At 38.9% G+C, this 23,619-nt stretch overlaps 4 non-coding genes across 4 annotated transcripts; 1 reads left to right on the top strand and 3 right to left on the bottom strand.

Annotated features, from left to right (window-relative positions):
* Positions 1-204: 204 nt before the first annotated feature.
* Positions 205-276, top strand: trnah-gug (transfer RNA histidin (anticodon GUG)). The gene has a single exon. It is a non-coding gene; the product is annotated as a tRNA-His (tRNA).
* Positions 277-3,204: 2,928 nt separating this feature from the next.
* Positions 3,205-3,276, bottom strand: trnac-gca (transfer RNA cysteine (anticodon GCA)). The gene has a single exon. It is a non-coding gene; the product is annotated as a tRNA-Cys (tRNA).
* A 3,777-nt stretch (positions 3,277-7,053) lies between these two features.
* trnae-cuc (transfer RNA glutamic acid (anticodon CUC)) lies at positions 7,054-7,125 on the bottom strand. The gene has a single exon. It is a non-coding gene; the product is annotated as a tRNA-Glu (tRNA).
* Positions 7,126-8,606: 1,481 nt separating this feature from the next.
* On the bottom strand, positions 8,607-8,679 carry trnak-uuu (transfer RNA lysine (anticodon UUU)). Its single transcript has one exon. It is a non-coding gene; the product is annotated as a tRNA-Lys (tRNA).
* Positions 8,680-23,619: the final 14,940 nt, after the last annotated feature.

The following is a 23,619-nucleotide window of genomic DNA, read 5'->3' as shown; positions in this document are numbered from 1 at the left end:
GGTTTTCTGTTTTTGCTTGCTAATCATTTTTCCTTGAACATAAAAATTGTCCCTGAAGGACAGAATCAGCAGTGCTAGATAAACCATCCATAAAATGTTCATTTGTTAGTCATTAATCAGGGAAAGCGGGAAAATATCAGTGGAGTTGATATTCAGAGTTCCCACTATGCTTTCACCACAACAAGGCCCTACTGCTACCAAGTGGCTGTGATCGTATAGTGGTTAGTACTCTGCGTTGTGGCCGCAGCAACCCCGGTTCGAATCCTGGTCACAGCAGCTTTGTAAAGCTAGTTCTCTGTTAAATCTGGAATGGTCAGTACTTGAAGGATTCAGGTGTAAGATTTGAAAGAATAAGTTTGTGGACTTGTTTTTGGTTGATTTGGATTTGTCAAATTCTTCCTCATTAGTTTAACGCTAGAACCCCAACACTTTTAAAGAGGACCATTTCCTTTAAATCAGACCCCCGACAGCGGATGTATCCTTTTGTCATCATTGATGGGTCATAAACACTTCATCTGCCTCTATCTCAATAACAATTCTTTTCAGTTTTATAAACAGTAACTTGTAATGAAAAATTACATTTAACCACTGAAATTCTATTAATTATTCATCATAAGATCTCAAATGCCTCTCAGAGTACATGACTTCTGTATCTTTTCTCAATGTCTTCTCCTTGTAGGAGACAACTGAATTTGTTATGACTTTGCATTTTCCCACCAAGGAGGGCTCGCTGATTCCACTCTGAAATCCAAACGACAAGGAAGCAATTTCAAACAGCGGGGTAAGTTAAAGTTTCAATTCGGTTGGATAAATTATTTAAATTGGACATTGAGACGGGTTGTGAGACAAATATTGACTGTGATTCAACTGAGGGATTTGGTGAAAGTTATCTTTTGTTTTGTAAAACTTTGGGTTGTGTACAAAACAGGAATATTCTTCTGCTCACACTTGACACTATTTCACATCTTTTGTCTGTAGTGCTCTATTCTGTCGGGGCTTAACTCTGTCTCCCCCACCTCTTCTTTATTTTCTTGTTCTGTCTTGGCAAGAAGTAATATGCTTTTGAGTTGTCTGTCCATCTCTACATAAGAATCAGAAACACTTTATTGATCCTTAAATGGAAACTCTTGAAAAGGCTGCTCCTTTGACCCAGATTTGAACCAGCGACCTAAGGATTTCAGATTTAAGCTTCTACAGTCCTCCGCTCTACCAACTGAGCCATCGAAGGACAATAATGTATATAAACACACTTCCCATTCATGTGAATGTGATAACATAGGACGCCCTGGAGGGAATTTCTGACTGGGCCTGAAGCTCAGTGATAGAGCGCACATCACAGTCTCAATACCCAGATGTATTACAAGACTTGAAGTGAACATTTTATTGCCTGGTGATGGTGGTATAGTGGTGAGCATAGCTGCCTTCCAAGCAGTTGACCTGAGTTCGATTCCCAGCCATCGCAGTAGTTTTCTTTGAGTGATGTTGCTTGCTTTATTTTACAAGAAGTCAGCAGAAAGGTTACTTGCCTAACCTGGTTTGATAAAACATTAGATCTCTTTGGGAAGCACAATTATGGCCAAAGTGATAATTACAATTAGTTTGATCAATATGGAGATCACAATTAATTATCACAATTAATTATCACAATTATTTGTTGATTTTCTACTCCAAAGTGCTGGAAAGGAAGGTTACACCATTGTTGAACCTCAGGTTAACTAGGAACAATCTCAGCAAGGTGATGGATGATTCTAGTTACTTCACCCAGTTCAGGCCAAATGACACAGCTGTGACATCACATTGGTTGGCTTCCAACAATGTGATATATGAAAATGGCAGTGGTGGGATTTGAACCCACGCCTCCAGAGAGACAAAAAAACAAAAGTACAATCATGAAACACATACTACTTAGATGTTGCAGCCATCCTGATCACAGCCATGGGGGGGGGGGATCTGCATGTGCTTTCTTACCAGCAAGTTTCTGGAGGTTCAAATGGCATCTTTAGATGGCGGCCAGGGTGAAACACTGATTTGCAAAGTGTATAGCTGTAAATCTGCTTCCTAAAAACAATAACAGATCCGGCACTCCTCTCCCTATTTTCTCTTTTCATCACTCTTTTTTTCCTTACCTCTATTAGCAAGTACAGTTCGGCAAAAATTAATCTTTGCGGTCATTGGTACGCAGGTCACTTGATGTAATACAAGCAAATACATAAGGCCCCCCCCAACAGTTTTGTGATACGTGGCGTGCTACTGTATGTCAATGATCAAGCTTGTTGCTGTGACCAAGAAACCACCAAAAAAATGACTGATACATCATCAGTTCCAAAATTTTCGTGGATGCCAAATATTTGAATTCAAAGTCAGAATCCAATTGACATGTAAGAACAACACAATGCACGTCCATCTTCTATCACCAGTCAGCCATTGCACTCACACTGCTGCTGTATGTGGACTGTGGCTTCTGCGTCAGTGAGGGGTCCAGCAAGCTGCAGACAAGGTTTGGGGAGTGGCCAGACCAAAGGAGGCCACCATCAGCCTCATTGAGCGGCTGCTGCAGGAGCTAGGAGTGGCAAACGGGAGGGACCTCATGGGGTTGCCACTGCAGGACCAGGTGCGCATGGAGCAATCTGGCGTGTGCAGCAACACGTCAAGTGCAGGATCTGCCTGGCTGGTAGCAGCTTTCTGCTTGTTTCTTTGGGCTAACTATATTAGCTTTAGACCAGCTGGTAGCAGCTATTAAATCAGCTATTAATTTGAGAAGTGGGAGAACTTGCAAAATAGCAGGGTGTTCAAATACTTATTTTCCTCACTGTATGAGGAAAAATGTGTTCTTAACAGGCAGAAACCTCAGAGTAAAACTGGCTCATGGTGGGAAGCCATCTGACACAACCTGGGAGAGAAGTGAGAGAGAGAGAGAGAGAGAGAGAGAATGGAATGAAAAGATGACCAGTGGTAATTATGGCACCAGTAAAGGTAATAGAACTATTACTAATATAAGTAGCAGTAGTAGTGCAGGGCATAGCAGGGCGTCCAGCAGGACCACGGCAGCAGCTGCATCCACTACTCAGGTGCCACCACAATCCAAGGAAATCTGAGAGTGGAGAAAGCACAAGGGCTTCTGGAAAGAAGCAACATTAGTTACATGCATGCTTTTTTCAAGTATCAACAACAATCATAAAGACGACAGCCTACACACATCCATGCAGGGGGCACCCAGATTTGAACTGGGGACCTCTTGATCTGCAGTCAAATGCTCTACCACTGAGCTATACCCCCATACACCATTTGTTGGATATGCTTATGGTGCAGCAAAACAATGGCTGGACCTCCACCATGTGGTTACCTTCACAGTCTGAGAAAGTATCCAAATCTCATCTACTGTATGAAAGGGAGTTACAGTTTTTTACAATTGCTATGACAGATTTTTCAATACTTTTAACACATTTCCAAAATGTTTAACACAGTTAGCACTGCATCCGCATGTGTAAGCTATACTATTACAGTTTTTTACAATTCCTATGACAGATTTTTCAATACATTTAACAAGTTTCCTAAACTCTTAACACACACACACACACACAAAACACACAACTGGCAAAACAGTTAATTTCATGCTCAAAATCACACATTGTAAATTAAACTCCAAAACTAATTTTCACAATACAATAATACACTAACACTACACACTATGTCTAACAAAACACTGCAAACTTGTTTCAAAATCAAATAATTATTCCAAACACTAACACATGTTCTCTTCCAACAGGAACATTTAGTCAATCATAACACAATGACGAAAGAAAACTCTATCATCAGCTGACATTACAAAAACTTCATTATTTTAGATGTGTCAGGTATGCCCTTATACAATAGACAGTATATTGTATTGATCATAGATTGTGTTTTGAACATGCATTTTCAACTCAATTCAATTCAATTTTATTTATAGTATCAATTCATAACAAGAGTTATCTCAAGACACTTTACAGATAGAGTAGGTCTAGACCACACTCCAGAATTTACAAGGACACAACAATTCTAGTAGTTTCCTCCCGAGCAGCAACAGTGCGACAGTGGCGAGGAAAAACTTCCTTTTAGGAAGAAACCTCGAACAGACCCAGGCTCTTGGTAGGCGGTGTCTGACGGCCCGGTTGGAGTTAGAATGAAGAGTGGAAATAACAAAAATAGAAAAAAATAGTAGTTTGTAGCAGTTCTTTGTAGTAGTTCATGGCATAGCAGGGCACTGTGCGGCATTACAAGGCACAGCAGGACGTAGCAGGATGAACATGGCATCGCAGAACGTGTAGCGGGACCATGGCGACAGCTGCTACCCTGATTTTGGAGCCTCCCTGATCCGAGGAAACATGCTGGGGAAAAAGAACATAAGGACTCCGGGGAGTGACTCCCCAGAGCTAGGTTAGTAACAAGCATTTCTGGGACATGGATGCACATAAATGGAAAAATAGAAAGATAGAGGAGAGAGGAGCTCAGTGTGTCAAAGGAAGTCCCCTAGCAGTCTAAAACTATTACAGCATAACTAAGGGAGACAGGGTAAAGAGAGGAGCCTGGTCGGGCTAAAACTCTCCCCAACCGGATCGGGCTGTATGTCACGTCTCCTTTAGTTTTATTATATTCTTGATTATATGATAGATAAATCTGACAACTATGACGAGATGCAGGTGGGCCGGGTTAGGCGGACGCTGCGACTCCTCACTCCCTAACAATATTCAGTTCTATGCCCTAACTATAAGCTTTATCAAAGCATAACTAAGAGACACAGGGTAAAGAGAGGAGCCTGTTCAGGATAGAACTCTTCCCAACCGGATCGGGCTGTATCGCCCTGCCTCCCTCTAGTTTTATTATATTATTGATTATATGATAGATAGAACTTAACCATTGCCTTTCAAGTCAACGACAGATAGGAGCTGCATTTCCGTGACAAAAAATTGATAAAAAGCTGTTTTCATGGCTTGTTGGTCTAGGGCAGGGGTCGGCAACCTTTACCACTCAAAGAGCCCTTTGCACCCGTTTCACACAGTAAAGACAAGACTGGGAGTCAATAAACCCTTTTGAAATTTTACAGTTTTTTACAATTGCTATTGCAGAATTTTCAATAGTTTCAAAAGTTTCCTAGTTTGCTATATGGTCCAAAATCAAATGTAAAAAAAAATAATTAATATTTCTCCAGTAAATTGCTGGAAGAAGGCCCAAAGGCAAAACATTAAGACGTTTAAAGATGTTTTGGTTGGAAAACGTAGACATGTTCGAAACTTTTATTTTGTAAAAAACTTTCTTCTCATCTCTAGAAACATACAAATTGTTTACATACATTCTTTTTTGGCTGACAGGAAGACATTGTAATTTTCATTTTAGAAATACATTTTTGTCACCCTTATATATATTTCTGGACTCCCAAAGTTGGCAAAAACTCTAACCTTTGAGCATTGGTTTAATAAGAGCAAATTCAATATTTGTGTAAATTGGTCCTCTCATCATTACCAACATACTGGAAGTTGGCCATTTTTAATTGTACGCTCTCAAGTTATTGTTGTTTTGTAGTTTAACGTCATGTTTTCCTACTTTGTGGAATTTCATTTAATAATCTTTTTCTGACATTTCATATTTTCTGTGACTGAATGTGGTTTTAAATCTGTTGAGGTCTGTTCAGACTGAAAGTAAAGACACTGATGATGTCATACAAAATCAGAAAATAGAAAGCAAACTTGTAAAATAACATCAAGGATTGAATTGTTTTGCAATGTGGAACAATTAAATACAAAATAAAACAAGGCCTCGTGCTTGCCCTGTCCCATGTGCAAAAAAACACCCCCAAAGCATGATGCTACCCCCCCCCCCATGCTTCACAGTAGGGATGATGTTCTTGGGATGGTACTCATCATTCTTCTTCCTCCAAACACGGTTAGTGGAATTATGACCAAAAAGTTCGATTTTGGGTCTCATCTGACCACATGACTTTCTCCCATGACTCCTCTGGATCATCCAAATGGTCATTGGCAAACTTCAGACGGGCCTTGACATGTGTTGGTTTAAGCAGGGGAACCTTCCGGGCCATGCATGATTTCAAACCATGACGTCTTAGTGTATTACCAACAGTAACCTTGGAAACGGTGGTCCCAGCTCTTTTCAGGTCATTAACCAGCTCCTCGCCTGTAATTCTGGACTGATTTCTCACATTTCTTAGGATCATTGGCACCCCACGAGGTGAGATCTTGCATGGAGCCCCAATCCGAGGGAGATGGACAGTCATGTTTAGCTTCTTCCATTTTCTAATGGTTGCTCCAACAGTGGACCTTTTTTCACCAAGCTGCTTGGCAATTTCCCCGTGGCCTTTTCCAGCCTTGTGGAGGTGTAGAATGTTGTCTTTGGACAGCTCTTTGGTCTTGGCCATGTTAGTAGTTGGATTCTTACTGATTGTATGGGGTGGACAGGTGTCTTTATGCAGGTAACGACCTCAAACAGGTGCATCTAATTTAGGATAATAAATGGAGTGGAGTTGGACATTTTGAAGACAGACTAACAGGTCTTTGAGGGTCAGAATTGTAGCTGATAGACAGGTGTTCAAATACTTATTTGCAGCTGTATCATACAAATAAATAGTTAAAAAATCATACATTGTGATTTCTGGATTTTATTTTATAGATTATGTCTTTCACAGTGGACATGCACCTACGATGACAATTTCAGACCCCTCCATGATTTCTAACTGGGAGAACTTGCAAAATAGCAGGGTATTCAATTACTTATTTTCCTCACTGTAGTTTCTTGACTTTGTAATGCCTTATGTCTACTGTAAAAATGTAAATTGAGTTGAGCCATAATTTTATTTTTATTCATACCCTTGCTTTTCCTACTGTGACATGTCAAAATGTCAAAAGGTGCATTGTTTGAAAGCCCATCTCTACAAATCCATGTTCCACTCCCACAGGTGGATTCACACGTGCTAGATGTCCCTTAAATTCACAGTTTATTTTTGTAATGTATTGGTGTATGTAAAATTACAGATTTTTTTTATTGTGTGTCAAGTCCAGATAATTCCCTGACCAGGAATTGAACCCGGGCCACGGCGGTGAGAGCGCCGAATCCTAGCCACTAGACCATCAGGGAGTGACTTCTACCAAATTTATCTTTGTAGATGTGAGTTTCCTTTTCACTTACTGGAATGACTCACATTGTTTTAGGTGAGGAATGGCTCCTGGATTCTATTGTTACTTCTGAGATCAAAAATCTCAGGCAGGTGTTTTAAAATCAATAGGGAAAAAGAGGAACGCATACTCTTAATAAGTAGACTTCCAGAGTATTTGCATAACAAAGACACAAGCATGGACATTGTGATACCATGGTGTCGTCTATCGATGTTTCTGAGATCAACAATAACTTCCAAAGTTGAATAGCTGTTGCATACCTGTTAATATTAGAGAAGAGCTCTCGTAGGCACTGCAGGCGGACAATTTAGAAAATTAAGTTACTTTAAAATGTAAACTATTACATCTCCTCTGAATCATTATCTGCAAATTTTCGAGCCTCGTTGGCACGCCGACCACCATCTACAGGAGGTAAATCCCTGGCTACCTATTCATGAGAACCTCATATCTTTTACCAGGTTCAGGTGGTTAATAGTTATGGTCAAATGAAGCTTCATTAAGCTTTCTGAACAATGTTCTTCATTTTCTGAACGCATTCCCTCAGTAGTGTTTTTATTATTGGTTGTGCATCTGTGATTGCCCTAGAGGTCTCTCAGTCCAGCACCTCTCCACCTCATCTTTGTTAGTTTTAAACTGTCCAGCATAAATTGCTGACACCATACCTCACACTCATCCATGCATACACATTCACCACTGACTAAACTGACTACCACCATCATTGAATTATCATTTCTTTTGTTGTGGTCATATTCTTGCATTTCCTTCAACCTTTGCACACGGTCTTTTGTCCTGGCCTTTTCATGGGATCATGACAAAGCATCTAGGGTCAATTTTAGCCTTTGTATGAGTATATAGGTTTCCAGATACATTGTTTTTGTGAAGATTGACGACCAAATTGTTAGTTTTTCTGAAATTTTGCAAACCATTACAATGCCTTTCATAGCCTCGTTGGCGCAGTAGGCAGCGCGTCCGTCTCATAATCTGAAGGTCGGGAGTTCAACCCTCACACGGGGCAGGTGTTTTAAAAACAAAAAAAGCACAACTGATGCTGAAAATACAGTGACAGGTGGTTGAACACTGGCACAAGCAAATGAATGGAATTTGTCGTTCTTTGGTTATTTCTGAGATTGATACAATGAAAGGAATTATATAAGTGTGGTAGCAAACCAATGAAAAGGGTTATAGAACATATGTGGTAAGTCCTTGGACATACTATCCAAGCAGGGAGATGAGTACAGATATTTGGGTGCTAGCAAGATGGATGTAGGTTGCCCATTGTTCATTTAGACTTACCAGCAACATTGTTATGATATAAACCTGCTTGAAAAACAGCGACAATTCTTTTTAAAGACTTGGAACACATGATATGACAGTGTCTGAGTTGGTCCATGTCCATACAGGCATGTCAAATGGACAACTCATCTAGCAGAATGTGCAACTCTAAGCCTGAACAGGGACTTGAACCCTGGACCCTCAGATTAAAAGTCTGATGCTCTACCGACTGAGCTACCCAGGCTTCTAAAACAGAGGACTGTGGGAAAAACAATCTCCTGAACTACAAATTAAAGTGCAAGTAAATGAAGACCAAAAAGCTGTTGCCATGATCACGGTCTTCTGGACAGCAGGAGGGTAGACCACGATTTGCACATTGCCTGAGAACACCAAATGTTATTGCACAAACTGGTTGAAAATTGGCTAAATTGGCCAAAACGGTTAAAAAACTCAAAGTCACAACTCATCATGGCCACTAGCAGATTGTGAACATCCTGCAAACCTGCATGACAGATAACAATAGCGAGCACTTCATACATATCCCAGAATTAAGCTGTTGCCTTACCAGGGACTTGAGCTGTGGTTTTCTTTTTCGCTCAAAACGTTGACAGCCTAATGCAATTTTATGGCTACAGACAAATAAACTTTACTGCTAGTGGGTACAATAAAACAACTCTCCCTCTGGTTCTGCTTCTATACTCTTAGTGTCCTCATGCGGAAGCACTATACGTAGTTTGATCAAAAGCCCTCGTGACAGGAAAAATCCACCAGATGACTTGCCATGCAAGCATGGAGATCAGCACAGAGATTTGGGTGCTATCAAGATGGATGTAGGTTGCCCATTGTTCATTTAGACGTACCTCACCTTGACTTATTAAAGAAGCCTATAGCAGCAGGGACAAAAGAGTTTTTGTGTCTGTTTGTCCTGCATTTAGGCTTTAGACTGAATCTGCGGCCAGACGGCAACAAGATGAAGCAGCTGTTCGGGGGGTGACTAGGGTCTGCCAGGACTTATTGGGCCTTCTTGAGGGACCTTGTCTCATAGACAGAGCTTAAGTCAATCAGATGGTTGTGAGAAATCTTGCCACACACCTTAACTATATATTGCACCCTGTTCTTGTTTTTAAGCTTTGGGGCAACGCTATTAAAAACTGACAGCTCCTCACTAAAATCATAAATACTAAAACTATTATAAAAAGTGTTCAGCTCATTTGAGAGGACAAGGTGTGCTATGCCATGGAGGGAGACCAGACACTTCTTAGGTTGCATCCCCATCATTGCTTTCACACCCTCCCATGCAGGACGTGAGTGGCCTGTGCTCAGCATGTTCTCAGCTTTGTCCTTATAATTAAGTTTTGCAAGCTTAAGTTCCTTTTTAGCTTGTTTTTGAAGTACTCTGTATTGAGTCATGTTACCTTGGATGAAGCTAATATTTCATTAATTAATTATGCTTTTGACAGATTTGGAGACCCAAGGTTTATTATTTGGACATATGGAGATGGATTTACGAGGGATGACTAAGTCCTCACAGAAGGGGATATATGCAGAAACAGTCTCTTTGAGCTCATCAATGTCCTTACATTTGTTTTTGAATAGATCCCAGTCAGTGCAGCAGTAGCATTCCTGTAGACACTGGATTGATTCATCTGACCAAACCGGAACTAACTTTCGTTTCGGCTTGTTTCTCTTCAGGGCCGGTTTGTAAGACGGAACCAAATGAACAGAGTTGTGGTCAGACATGCCGAGTGGAGCTCTGCTGTAGGGGTTATAAGCATCTTTGACGGATCCATAACAGATTGCCACCCTGGTGACTTTCTTCCATGTCTCCATGAACGCCCATATATTTGGGCTGACAGTTGAGAAACCTTCCCTTGTTAACTATGACATGGATGACTGAGAAACTACTATATCATGACATGTTTAATTCACTATATTATAATTTTTGAGACAGGTCCTACTGATTAGTTGTTGGATGAGGCAGGATGACCGAGCGGTCCAAGGCGCTGCGTTCAGGTTGCAGTCTCCACTAGAGGTGTGGGTTCAAATCCCACTTCTGACAACTAGAATTTTCATCTGGAACTAATGTTTGAGACATGATATTGGGAATAAAGAACTTGGCAATTATTTGTAACTGTTGCTTTTTCCTCTTTGCTGTGTGCATTCAATATCACACATGTGGATAATTATGAAAGAAACTCCTTAGCAAACCCTTGCAACACTTTCAAAGGTTCCATGGTGTAATGGTTAGCACTCTGGACTCTGAATCCAGTGATCTGTGTTCAAATCTCGGTGGAACCTGTTTTTAAGTTGTGTGTATGCATGCATTGGCATAAATTAAGTGTAATGTCTTGTTTGTGTTGTGGTATCTATAGAAATTTGTGGTGTAGTATGGAACCATTGTCCTGTCTTTTATGTATTATTAAACTTATTGCCGCCTGTCTTGGCAGGACTCCCTGGAAGAAGAGTCACTGTAGCCCAATGGGATTGTTCCTGGTTAAATAGAGGTTAAATAAAAATAAAATTAATCTGTAATATGTCCAAACATTCCTCTCTTCATTACCGACATACTGAAGTCGGCCATGTTTAATTGGATGCTCTCCAGTTATTGTTGTTTGGTAGATTAACATTATATTTTCCTACTTTGGGACCTTTCATTACATATTCTTTGTCTGACATTTTCTATTCCCTGTTTGTATTTTCTGTGACTGCATGTGGTTTTAAATCTGTTGGAGTTTCTTCAGACTAAAGCAAAGACACTGATGATGTCATCCAAAAGACACATAAAGGACAGCAACCTGTTTCCAGAGGACACTAAAGAATGACGGAGCAGCAGGAAACAGAGCAGCTCAAATAGCAAACAGCTGATTTATTCATCTGACTTGTAGAATAACTTCAATGATTGACTCGTTTTAAATGTCTGGGAATGTGGAACAGCTCCATGCTGACTACCTGAAATAAAACAAGGCCACATGCTGATTATTAAGGACTTGATTTGATGGATTTATTCGTCCTGTTGTGTCTCTGTTTAAACTCCTAATTTAAAGGTAAAGTCAGCGTCCACTTAAGGTTGTGTTGTTGCTGCTGACAGACTCAGATCATTATTCTTAGTATGTGACAACCTTATGGGATGGATCCCTACAGAGATAGACCTTTTAGTTAAAGAGGAACATCCTTTTAGTTTAGATCCTTTAGTTTCCAACCAGACCAGAGTGGTGATTGTAGGAACAGTGGAAAGATGAACCAAGACGGCTTTTCATATATACATTTTTTTGCCAGACTATGGACTGATTCATGAAATGCCTGTTATTAATAAGTAGTCATTGGTCTAGCGGTTAGGATTCCTTGTTTTTACCAAGGTCGCCCGGGTTCAACTCCCGGTTGAATATTAGAATAAGAGCTGTAGTTACGTACATAGCCTACACTGTTAGACTTTGCTGTAACTTCTACAGTTACTTACCACAAAATGTCCAGTAAAATACCATAACTTTCTTTTCTGGTTCATCACTGTAATAAACATTGCATTATGAGTATTAACATTTAATTTACAGTGATTTACTGTACATTTTGAATTTGCGGTACACTGTTTGACTTTACTGCATTTCTACAGTTACTTACCATAAAATGCCCAGTAAAATACCATTATTTTCTGTTCCGGTTTATTACTGTAATATGCATTGCATTGTGCGTGGTAACATTTAATTTACAGTGATTTACCGTATTTTTTTGACTTTGCGGTAGTCTGCTGTAAAGCAACAGCAGTAATGCTACTGTAGTTGAATAAGACAGACTTAAATAAAATTGTTAGTTTATGTTATAGAAGCATAGAAATGAAATATCTCTATAAAGATAAATTAGTTTAGTAATTTGATTTATTATGCTTTTCGCAGTGAAGGTAATTTAAAAATGTGGCATGCTTTTCGGCAGTGTAAATAACTTATTGAGAGTTGTAGAGACAAACAAGAAATGGATTAGGATATAAATGCTTGACCGCCATATTTGACCTCTGACCTCAAGACTTCAAAAGAATAGCGGGTAGACACTTCAAAGGTGTTGAAAGAAGTAGCGGCTCGAGACATAAAAGAAGGACCGCTTTGGTCTGTGTGCACCAGAGTCCGGTCACACACACACTACTCAGAGAGAGCTGGAGCAGCGTTAAGGGAAGATCAATCTTTGCTAATTCTGTGACATTAAAATCTCTGCTGATAGCCTTCACACGCAGCGACATTAGCTTACCGACCTGAAACATAGCTAGGCTAGAGCTAGCCGTTAACTAGCTTCCCCCCCAAAGGAAAACTTAGTCTCGCTCCAACCTAACATTTCCCCCGTGGTGAGGATTAGCTAGCTATAATTACGACGTTCGTTAAAGCTAACACAACTCCGTTTACATGCGCTGTTCGGGAAATCTTTTTTACTTTACTGTCAGACCATTGCCTGAAATACAATGTAACTCATATTCTGGAAGTTTAAGGTCGGTTGCTGCTATCTTTTGAGCTAGCTGTTGCTGCATTTTGGCTAACATTACCTTTGGTTGATGCTACTGTTATGTTCCCGATTCTGTTGGTTGGTTTGTCAGTGTTTTAGAATGATTAAGCAAAACTTATTACAGCTATATTATAGGCCTATCATAGGGTAAGCGGTTATGTTAGTGGAGGTAAAGTTAACAATAAACCGTTACCTTTACATTTGCCCATCTAGATAACATTAAGCTCCGTCTTTTAAAAAAAAAAAACACCCATTCTACATGTCGGGTGAGAGGAAAAGCGTCTTTAGTTAACGTTAATGTGGTGGATGGAAACGGAAAAAAAAGAAACTTTGTATTTTTTTAGCTAAAAAAGACGTGTGGTAAATTTAATTCAATGTTAACCACATTAAGCTCTAGTTTTGGTGGAAAATTCAGTGTCTCCAGCATTTATGGAGAGCAGTTTTTTGTCTTAGCTAAAGTGTGTGTAACTCAAAGAATATGGTGTTAGGAGTTGAGTCTATAGCTACCATGGTTTATGGGGGAAAAGAAAAGTAAAATTTAAAAATTGTATTTTCCTATCCTCTTAAACCTTTTTTTTTAATTTGACAGATTGTTTTAACAAATTATTTAAGGACTCTTTATAATGGCATAGTGATTAACTTTTAATACATCACATAACATTCTGGTTTATTCTAACAATATAAGAGTTACCTACATTATACTGGTTACCTGCATACTGTTGGAATTTAAAATGTTATATGTGCTTAAACATTGTGGGTGATAGCATTATACATTCAAGTCAAAAGGTAAAAGCATTATTTCAGCATAAATGAAGACATGTTGGTCATGCGTTAAGTTTGTTGTCATAAGTATATAGTTTGTTGTTTGTTACATTAAGACGTTTTGCAATACTTCTGTTTTATAATATAAGATGTTCTGTTACATTTTGTTATAATCCAGCTCTACAAATGTGTCAGAAGTTGAATTGATGATGTTCTTCTTTATGGCCCACTGATCTTTTGCTTTGCCAGTCCTGAACTGAGGGTCATAAACTTTAAGTCACATTCCAATTGAAAGATAACGAATAGGCACACACACACACCACTGTGGCCAAGAGACCCCACCCTTTGTGAATAAGACCAGGGGGTCCAGGAGCAGAGAGTCAGACAGATTTGGGGTTGAGCCGTGTTAGGTTGACTCTGTATTTGTCTCTAGGATATCCTATGTAATAAAATGGATTCACACATCCACATCTGAGATTTTGACTACTAATTGAATGAACCCTGAGAATGGAGCAGGATTTAGCTCCAACAACACACACACACATACCTGGTATTAATAATGCATATACACATCAACTTTCATTGACATTAATGCATATAAACATCGACTTTCTTTGACATTAAATACACATCATATTTCTTTGATATTAATGCATATACAGATCAACATTCTTTGATATTAATGCATATACACATCAAATTTCTTTTTAATAAATGCATATACACATCAACTTTCTTTTTGATTTATGCATATACACATCAACTTTCTTTTTCATTAATGCATATACACATCAACTTTCATTGATATTAATGCATATACACATCAACTTTCTTTCTATTATATCATCACCATTCATTATGTCATCATCACAATTCATTATGACATCAACTTTCTTTTTAATAAATGCATATACACATCAAATTTCTTTTAGATTAATTCATATACACATTCATTATATCATCATCCCTATTCATTTTAACATCAACTTTTTTATAGATTAATGCATATACACATCAAATTTCTTTTTATTATATCATCACCATTCATTGTGTCATCATCACCATTCATTATGACATCGACTTTCTTTTATATTAATGCATACACACATCAACTTTATTTTTGATTTATGCATATACACATCAACTTTCGTGAAGATTAATGCATATACTCATACAATTAATTTTTGATTAATGCAAATACATATCAACTCTCTTTTAAATAAATGCATATACACATTAATTATGTCATCATCACTATTCATTATGTCATCATCACAACTCATTTTGACATCAACTTTCTTTTATATTAATGCATATACACATTAACTTTCTTTTTATTAAATGCATATACACATCAAATTTCTTTTTGATTAATGCATATACACATTCATTACGACATCATCACTATTCATTATGACATCAACTTTCTTTTAGATCATACACATCAACTTTTGTGTAGATTAATGCATATACACATCAACTTTCTTTTTATTATATCATCATTTTATTTGTCATCATCAAAATTCATTATGACATCAACTTTCTTTTAGATTAATGCATATACACATCATTAGAAGATTACTTTTTTTTATTATTCTGGTGTTCTTTCTGTTTGTATATCTTGCAGTAATGTCCTAATGCGAATAAAGTCTTTACTGCAGCAATTCTGTCTCTGTCTTTTTTTTCATGAATTGTAGATTCTATAAAGCTACTCTGAGATGGTCATTTATTTTTGTGTATTGAATTTCTTCAACAAAAGAAACAAAATGCATGTGCAAAACACAATCCATGATCAATGCAATATACTGTCTATTGTGTAAAGGCATACATGACACATTTAAAATAATGCAGTTTCTGTAATGTCAGCTGATGATAGTGTTTTTTTTGTCATTGTGTTATGATTGACTAAATGTTCAGTTTACAATGTGGGATTTTGATGAAATTTACTGTTTTGCCAATAATGTGTTGTGGGTGTGTTGGTGTGTTAAGAGTTTAGGAAACTTGTTAAATGTTTTGAAAAACTGTAATCAAAAAGAAAGTTGATATGTATATGCATAAATCTAAAAGAAAGTTGATGTATATATGCATTCATCTAAAAAAAAGTTGATGTCATAATGTATTTTGATGATGACAAAAGGAATGGTGATGATATAATAAAAAGAAAGATGATGTGTATATGCATAAATCAAAAAGAAAGTTGATGTGTATATGCATAATTCTTAAAGAAAGTTGATGTGTATATGCATTTATCAAAACGAAAGTTGATGTGTATATGCATTAATCAAAAATGAAGTTGAAGAGAATATGCATAAATCTAAAAGAAAGTTGATTTGTGTATGCAATTATTAAAAAGAAAGTTGATGTCATAATGAATAGTGATGATGACATAATGAATGGTGATGATAAATCAAAAAGAAATTTGATGTGTATATGCATTAATGAAAAAGAAAGTTAATCTGAAAATGGATATGAAGAAATCTATAAAAAACCTTGATGCGTATATGCGTTAATTGAAAAGAAAGTTGATGTGTATATGAATTAATCAAAAAGAAAGTTGATGTGTAACCCGAGACGTTCCCCTTTGAGGGGAACGAGACACTGCTTCGGTTACGACACTATGGGAACGCCTTTAGGCATGACAGTGTCGTAACCGACGCAGTTCGAGTTCCCCTATCTCGGGGAACAAGGGTTACATACGTAACCCGAGACGTTTTGCAACAGTGAATACAACACATGCGGTTGCAATTATGAAGTAAAATGTAATGAACAAGAGTTTTCATACTCAATATAACTTTATTTTTTGAACTTTTAATTTTTTATGATCAGTGTGATTTTTTTTGTTTTTGTTTCTTTTTTCTTTTTTTCAGCACCAGGTATGTGTGAGTGTGTGTGTGTGTGTGTGTGTGTGTGTGTGTGTGTCTGAGTAAGAGAGAGACACAGAGAGAGAGAGAGAAAGAGAGAGAGGGGACGGTGGGCGGGGGGCAGCTGACAGTAAAAAAAAAAAAAATCTCCGATGGCAGAGACGCGATGGGAGTTGCATTTAAACCAAGCAGCATGTCTGAAACCCACGTTCACCAGAAATCTACTGGTTACTATGTAAGGACTACAAACCCCACGTTCACCAGAAATCTACTGGTTACTATGTAAGGACTACAAACCCCACGTTCACCAGAAATCTACTGGTTACTATGTAAGGACTACAAACCCCACGTTCACCAGATATCTACTGGTTACTATGTAAGGACTACAAACCCCATGTTCACCAGAAATCTACTGGTTACTATGTAAGGACTACAAACCCCACGTTCACCAGAAATCTACTGGTTACTATGTAAGGACTACAAACCGAAGTTAAAAACAAACCTGAAGCTGAAGAAACCCTAAACGTTAACGGAACAGATCCGCAGACCTGATTGACTGACGGAGCGAGAGAGAGGGAGAGAGGGAGAGGCCGAGGGAGCGCTCCGTGTTCTGTGTGTTTGAGCCGAGCGGGTTTGTAGGCGGGGGGGGCGCTGTGATTATCACAGAACGCTGCGCGGCCAGTTGAGGAGTTTTATTCAATCCGAGCACGGATATTGACTCGTATTACTCGGATAATACTTGTACTCGGCAAAAGTTCTAAAAGCTTACATTGTAGTTCTAGAATGTTAAGCTGCAGTTCTAGAATGTTAAGTTGCAGTTCTAGAACAATAGGTTGAAGTTTTAGAATTTGAACGTGCATTGTCACCAGACTTTAGTTTGATCTGAGTTACAGGGGGACAAGAGCCTGTTAGTGGGGGACGTCTGGGATAAAAATCTGAAAAGGCCTCTTGCCTCACCTCCGGTCTCCCTGATCCAGGCGGGGGCCCTTTAAACTTGGCAAGGGTGTGTGTGTCTCTAAGTAAAAAGAACTAAAACTAATTATTACTTAAAATAATAATTACTAATTCATTTTAAAAAGTGTTAAATTAGCGAATCACTGTGTGTGGATCGAAAATCTAACATTTATACAATCAGGGAAGTATCAAAGTAACTCCTTTTAATATAGGCCTAACCATCCGCCCCGCTGATAGTAACGGGTGTTATTATACGGCAGAAGCGGGCATGGTAGGGACGGAGGGGGGTTACTGGGGGGGAGGTATAAAAGGAGTTAGCCCTCAACCGAACGAGAGCGATACGACACCTCAGTAACTGTCACACCGTTCGACATTATAAGAAAGTATGTTTCACTATATAAGACTGAGCAGGTGAAGTAAAAGATTGGTGTCTTAACTTACTAACACAATTTTTTTGTATTTGGCCAAACAGTCCCGTGAACTGGAGCTATGCACGCAAGACGTTAAAGCCCCGCCCATTTCAAGACCACCCAACCCACTTCCGGGTTAAATCTGAATACTTCCGGGTTAGGTCCCGCCCAGTCCGAGTACGGATACGGATACAGATAATTCATGTGGTAAACAGATACAGATACAGATACAGATAATGCTGTACTCACTCATCCCTACACCTAACCATGTGTCCTGTATCATAGCTACATGTATGACCTTTGTAGCAAAAGAACATGTGAAAATCAGTTTGGTATTCAGTGAGGTTGATTGGTTGTTTAGAGGCTAAAAACAGGTTTAAACTGGGCATCCAGATAGCGCAGTGGTCTGTGCGGATGCCCATGTATAGAGGTTTACTCCACGACGCAGCCGGCCTGGGTTCGAATCCGGCCTGCGGCCCTTTGCTGCATGTCACTCCCCCTCTCTCTCCCCCTTCAAAACTTAAGCTGTCCTGTCAAATAAAGGCCGAAAAATGCCCAAAAAATAATCTTTAAAGGGGTGATAGAATGCAAAACCGTTTTTACCCTGTCATATGTGAATACCGACAGTTCAGTGGGTAAATAGGACATACATAGAAGCTTTAAATCCCATTGACATGCCTTTCCTCTGAAAATCTCACTTTTTGAATCTGCCGCTGAAAACGGGCGAATCCCAACAAAGCCAAAAGATGACGTCAGGATCTTAGAACCATTAGCTTTGTCACGCCCATGGCCTTATTAGGAGAGCGGTCCAGCCCCAACATTTACACACAGGCCACTGACCTGAGACCAGCTCCTAATGGCGCTAGCGTTAGGTCAGCTAGATGTCTGACTGAGAACGCTGCTCGTGTACTTTGACGGGATTTACTAAGAAGAAAGTTTGGAATATTTCCCAGGATATTGACAATGAACCAGGGTCATAAATGCAGAGTTCCAGGCTGTACAGGGAACGGAGACACATAGCCTTCACAAGGGAGCAACCACTCGACGAGCATGGCTGCTGTTTATAAGGAGATCCCAGGGAACTTTTTCCCCAAAGACAGTTTTCAAAACTTTGGACAGTTTAAAGCAGGATTTGCTAAGCTGCGGTTGCTGTTCCGACTGTCTGGTCATCCCAACATCAAGCTGTAAGTATGATTTCATCGCTAACTGTAACATTAGCAATGCTAACGTATCCTGTAGCTAGCATAGGCTAAATGTGTGTTGATAACTGTAATGACAAAGGGGCTAACGTTTCATTTTCCTAACTGTTCCATTCGAATCAATACCCCGTGTTGTCATGTAGCTACATCTATAGTTCACCATGCATGTTGGTCCACTTTGTCAGGTTCATTTTTATTGTATTTCAGCAAGAAAGCTAACTGCAGCTGAGTAGAATCATGATAGTTTGGTTGCGAGCTAGCGCTAAGCTGTAACGTTACTCAGCTAGCTCTGTTATCCCGTTTGCTTCGACAACAGAACTGGAAACGTTATCATTTCATATGATATCGAGTCAATCTCGTGAAAACGGTGTGTATATAGACTGCAATGTATTGATTTGCAGTTTTTTTTATTTCAGAACAACGCTACATCACAAGGACAAGACACGAAAGATGCAGCTTGCAAAACAGATGCTCAGAGTGTGTCGTCTCGGGGGACACAACTGTCTCATAAGACATCAAGACCTCACATATCATACAAGGTAACCTTTCTAATTATTCTTACAAACCAGACGTTTTATGGTGCTTGTGTAGCATTGTGACTGGGTAGCATTTAGCAGAGCAGTGTTATCTAACAATGTTACCATGATGAGTGAGTGACTTTTATCAAATATGTGAGCCATTACCAACACATTAGTGAATTATTTAAAGTAGGAATAGAACTATTCATCTGGATTATCACTGATCTCAATCAATTGCATTTCCTTTTGTGGGGGAGGCTGGTGAAAATAATTTGGACAATAGGCAGGAATGTGTTTGTATACAACAGGTATGACTGAATGCTAGACTGTGTGTTGAAGATGCCTTTTGCAGGTATGTACACTCCCTATGAACTTTGTCATTCAACAAAACAAGTCTTTAGAAAAGGCAAATGTGAATGGGGGACAAATTGTCTGCAGAAACTGGTTTTGTTCATTGAAGGAGTGAGAACCAAGCAATGTTCAAGAGACATCAAGCCTAATGGCCGGCCATATAAATGCAAATCATTTCAGTTTTAAGCTGCTCCCACTGTAAGACACTTGTAACAACACTGGTAAGAGTACAGCTTTGGCACAGCTTAGAGGTTTAGCAACTGCTTTTGCTGTGAGTTAACTGGAGTATTTTGCTTGGTGTGTGTAAAAGGTAATACATTTATGTTACAACATTTATGTTTTTTGTTTGATTGTATCTTGCAGCCACAACGGAAGACAGCCAAGGGGAAACTAATGTCCAGACGTCTGTTCCCAAAGGCCAACAGGGGAGGTTACACCGCCAAAGAAGTGAAGACAGAGCCAAAAGTTTGTAAGTTTAAATATTTTTTTTATTACAAACAAAAAATACTAAATTGCATCTTATAGGCACTCAAAATAACTTTTCACACACTACAAACAACAAATCTGAATGTGCAATGATATAGGTGCTAAGATGACTTTTCACACACAACAGGCTATGTCTTAGACCTGATGAGACTGGTGTTCGAGAAGATCATCCATCTCCCTTCCTTATCTGGAAGCAGTCCGGCAGATTCCTGGGCCCCAGGACCTGTGTGCTCAGCTCGACAGGCACCCAACCCGACATACTGCCCTGAAGCATCCAGAAACACCCTCCGTATACGCAGCACGATACGGACACTTCTACCAAGAAAATCCCAGCACCAGCTCACAAAAGTCCTATAAGCCCTGTGTCTGCATTGCCTACAAAGAGAACAGGGTGTAGTGGAATATCACATTTTTTAGATTTAAGAGTAATGATTGTTTTGAAACAAAATAAAGTTTTTAATTTTGTTGTCTTGATAATACTGTGTTTTTGTAATAATGCTGAACCAATAATCAATGGGTATTGTTATAGAACTGCTAACAGTGGTATCAAATTGGCTCACCTTTCCATCCATCTGATTCTCAACTGGCCATGGTCAACTCTGTAAATACTCATTGCATTTTGCAAAGAATATATATTGAGGCGCGGATGAAGGCCAGGATGGTGAGTCACACAGGTTATCTCTTCAGGAATCGAGGTCATTCTTATTCTTCTGACCTGTAAAAACAAACATAATGAGCCTGTTGTTATTTCATAATGTTGAATGAGCAGAAAGCATAAAGTAGCTTGAGTTAATGTATCTCTAGTTTTATTTACTTGAGGTATTTATTGGCAACATATTTTCTCTCTCCTGGGGCATGTGTGCACAGTTTCCACAAGAACACGTGCCAAGGTAAGATACTACATTAGATTACTACATGTTAAGAAGGTAATAATGTCATCGTCAGATGATCTAATCTGCATGATAGTAGTTCCAAGATAACATTAGACGTAGCATACAAACTGAACAGAAATAGGCTCCTGTGCAGCTAAATGGACGTCCTGTTGTAAGATAACATTACTACAATGTGGTAAAGAATGTACATAACTCATAATCACAATCAATCACTATTCAGCAGGAGAGTATACGGTAACAAATGTTACAAGGTGACTAAGAGACTTTCGTTGAGAGCAGCTCTATGAACTGGCCACTAACGTTTCTGCCAACTGGACATCTTGACTGAAATTGCGAGGTTACAAGTTGTAAAATATTTGTCTATGTGCAAATTAATAGCTATGTTGTTCAATACTAAAAACAAGGCTAATACAAAGTTATTCTTAGGCTACAACACTGAAGTGGGAGTATTACACTAGTGTGACAACAAACCTCTAATGTTGAAAAAGCAAGTAAATGCTAAATGACAAAACTTACCAGTCTGAAGAGTCATTCCAATTTACTGGCAGGGTGCTCCTCGATATCAGATCTTCCTCTGATTCAGGCTCAAACAGATACGGTAACCATGCTATCGCCACCTTGGATGTTTTAGTCATGTTTGTGTGCCGCAGCAAAGCTCGTTGCACATCAACCAATCAGCGCGCAGCTTATTTAAATATTCATGAGCAGACCATATAAGGCAGAAAAGCTCTCGTTTCAAGCCAGGTCATTTAGCAGGGTGGTGTGAGGGCCAAAAGAACAGCAAAATCAACATTTTAGCCCAACAATGTTACAACCCTATCAGGAGACCTCAAGGAACAGCGTGATATACTCTATACAACCATTCTATCACCCCTTAAAAAAAAAAAAAAAAAAAAACAGGTTTAAACTAACTGTCCCTGTTTAAGGCTGTTGGGAGCTAACTCTAGCAGGAGGATAACACGGGGTAAATTATTTTAATCAATAAGAAAGATGATGTGTATATGCATTAAATGGTGTAAGATGGAACATCGTAAGCACCTTTGATCCGCATTAAAGGATCAAAGCATTCCTTTGATGTGCCAACATTCTATTTTTTACAGTGACATATCTGATTGGTGGAACTCCCTGTTACCATGGAAATGTTCACTGCACCTGCAAACTCACACAGCCCTATTTCATGCTACTTTGACAAATTCTATGCTTTTCAGAATTTACATAACAAATGTAAGTTTCTAAAATCAAAATAACTGTTAAAGAGATTATAAAACATCTATTAAGTTGTTCAAATTCAGCTTCATTAAATTAACCCATTAAGTTTCCGCATAATGCATCAGTACTAATATCAAATTCTATTGTAGTGCTTTCTGCATATTTTTAATCATTTAACACTTAGGTAAATATATGTATCAGATCCAATCTGTATCTGAATATTAGGACTGGGATCAGGGTAAAAAATGATATACCCCCCCCCCCCTCCTCTCTCCTGGTTAGTAGATTTTAATCAAGATATTTATCATAAACAATGAAATGAAGATACAAATGTTCCGATAAATGTGCTAGTTTACTGATATGTATATAAGCAGATTTTAAAAAGATCTGTGAAAATCTTTCAATGAAAATGAAAATCATTATCTGTGATTACCAATGTGCCAACAAGTATCAAGAATCAAATCAAAGTTGTTTATTAAACTTATTCAACACTGTCTTCGAGTTATGCTTAGCTTGCTAGATGAAAATAAATAGACAGGGTGGTAACCTAGCAACACTTATTGTTTGTAAGACACCATTTTGTTTTTGATTACTCAACCTTAGGGACATCTCTCAGAGGAAAAAATGCTGCTAATATCCTGTCTCTGAAAATAACCTCAGGCCCAGAGGGTTAACCGAAATATAAGTCAGGAATAACTAGAACTGCCAGCAGTTATGACGGGGCCAAACCCCCCCCCCCCCCCCATGCAAGTTGGCCCCAATGACCGGGGAGCGCACAAAGGTGGAACCAAAGCAACAAATGGGGGAGGGGGCAAATGTCAGGAAAATGGAGAGGTGCTGTAACAGTATGGATTCAGCCGACTGTTGGCACTAAACAAATGGCTTTCAACTGAATGTACCGTCCATTCTCTGCAGTCATGACAATTTTAGCATTTTCTGGGACCGCAGACATCTTTTAAAGCCGATGGACTTTTCTTTAAAGAAGAATTCCAGTCAATTTCGACACGTAGCTCTGTATTGTACATTAGGAGGTCTGTCAGTGGAGAGAGAAATGAAACC

This window comes from Etheostoma spectabile, unplaced genomic scaffold, assembly GCF_008692095.1.
Source record: "Etheostoma spectabile isolate EspeVRDwgs_2016 unplaced genomic scaffold, UIUC_Espe_1.0 scaffold00019025, whole genome shotgun sequence".
Lineage (NCBI taxonomy): Eukaryota > Metazoa > Chordata > Actinopteri > Perciformes > Percidae > Etheostoma > Etheostoma spectabile.
The sequence above is the reverse complement of the archived record's forward strand: the minus strand, read 5'-3'. Positions and strand labels throughout refer to the sequence as shown.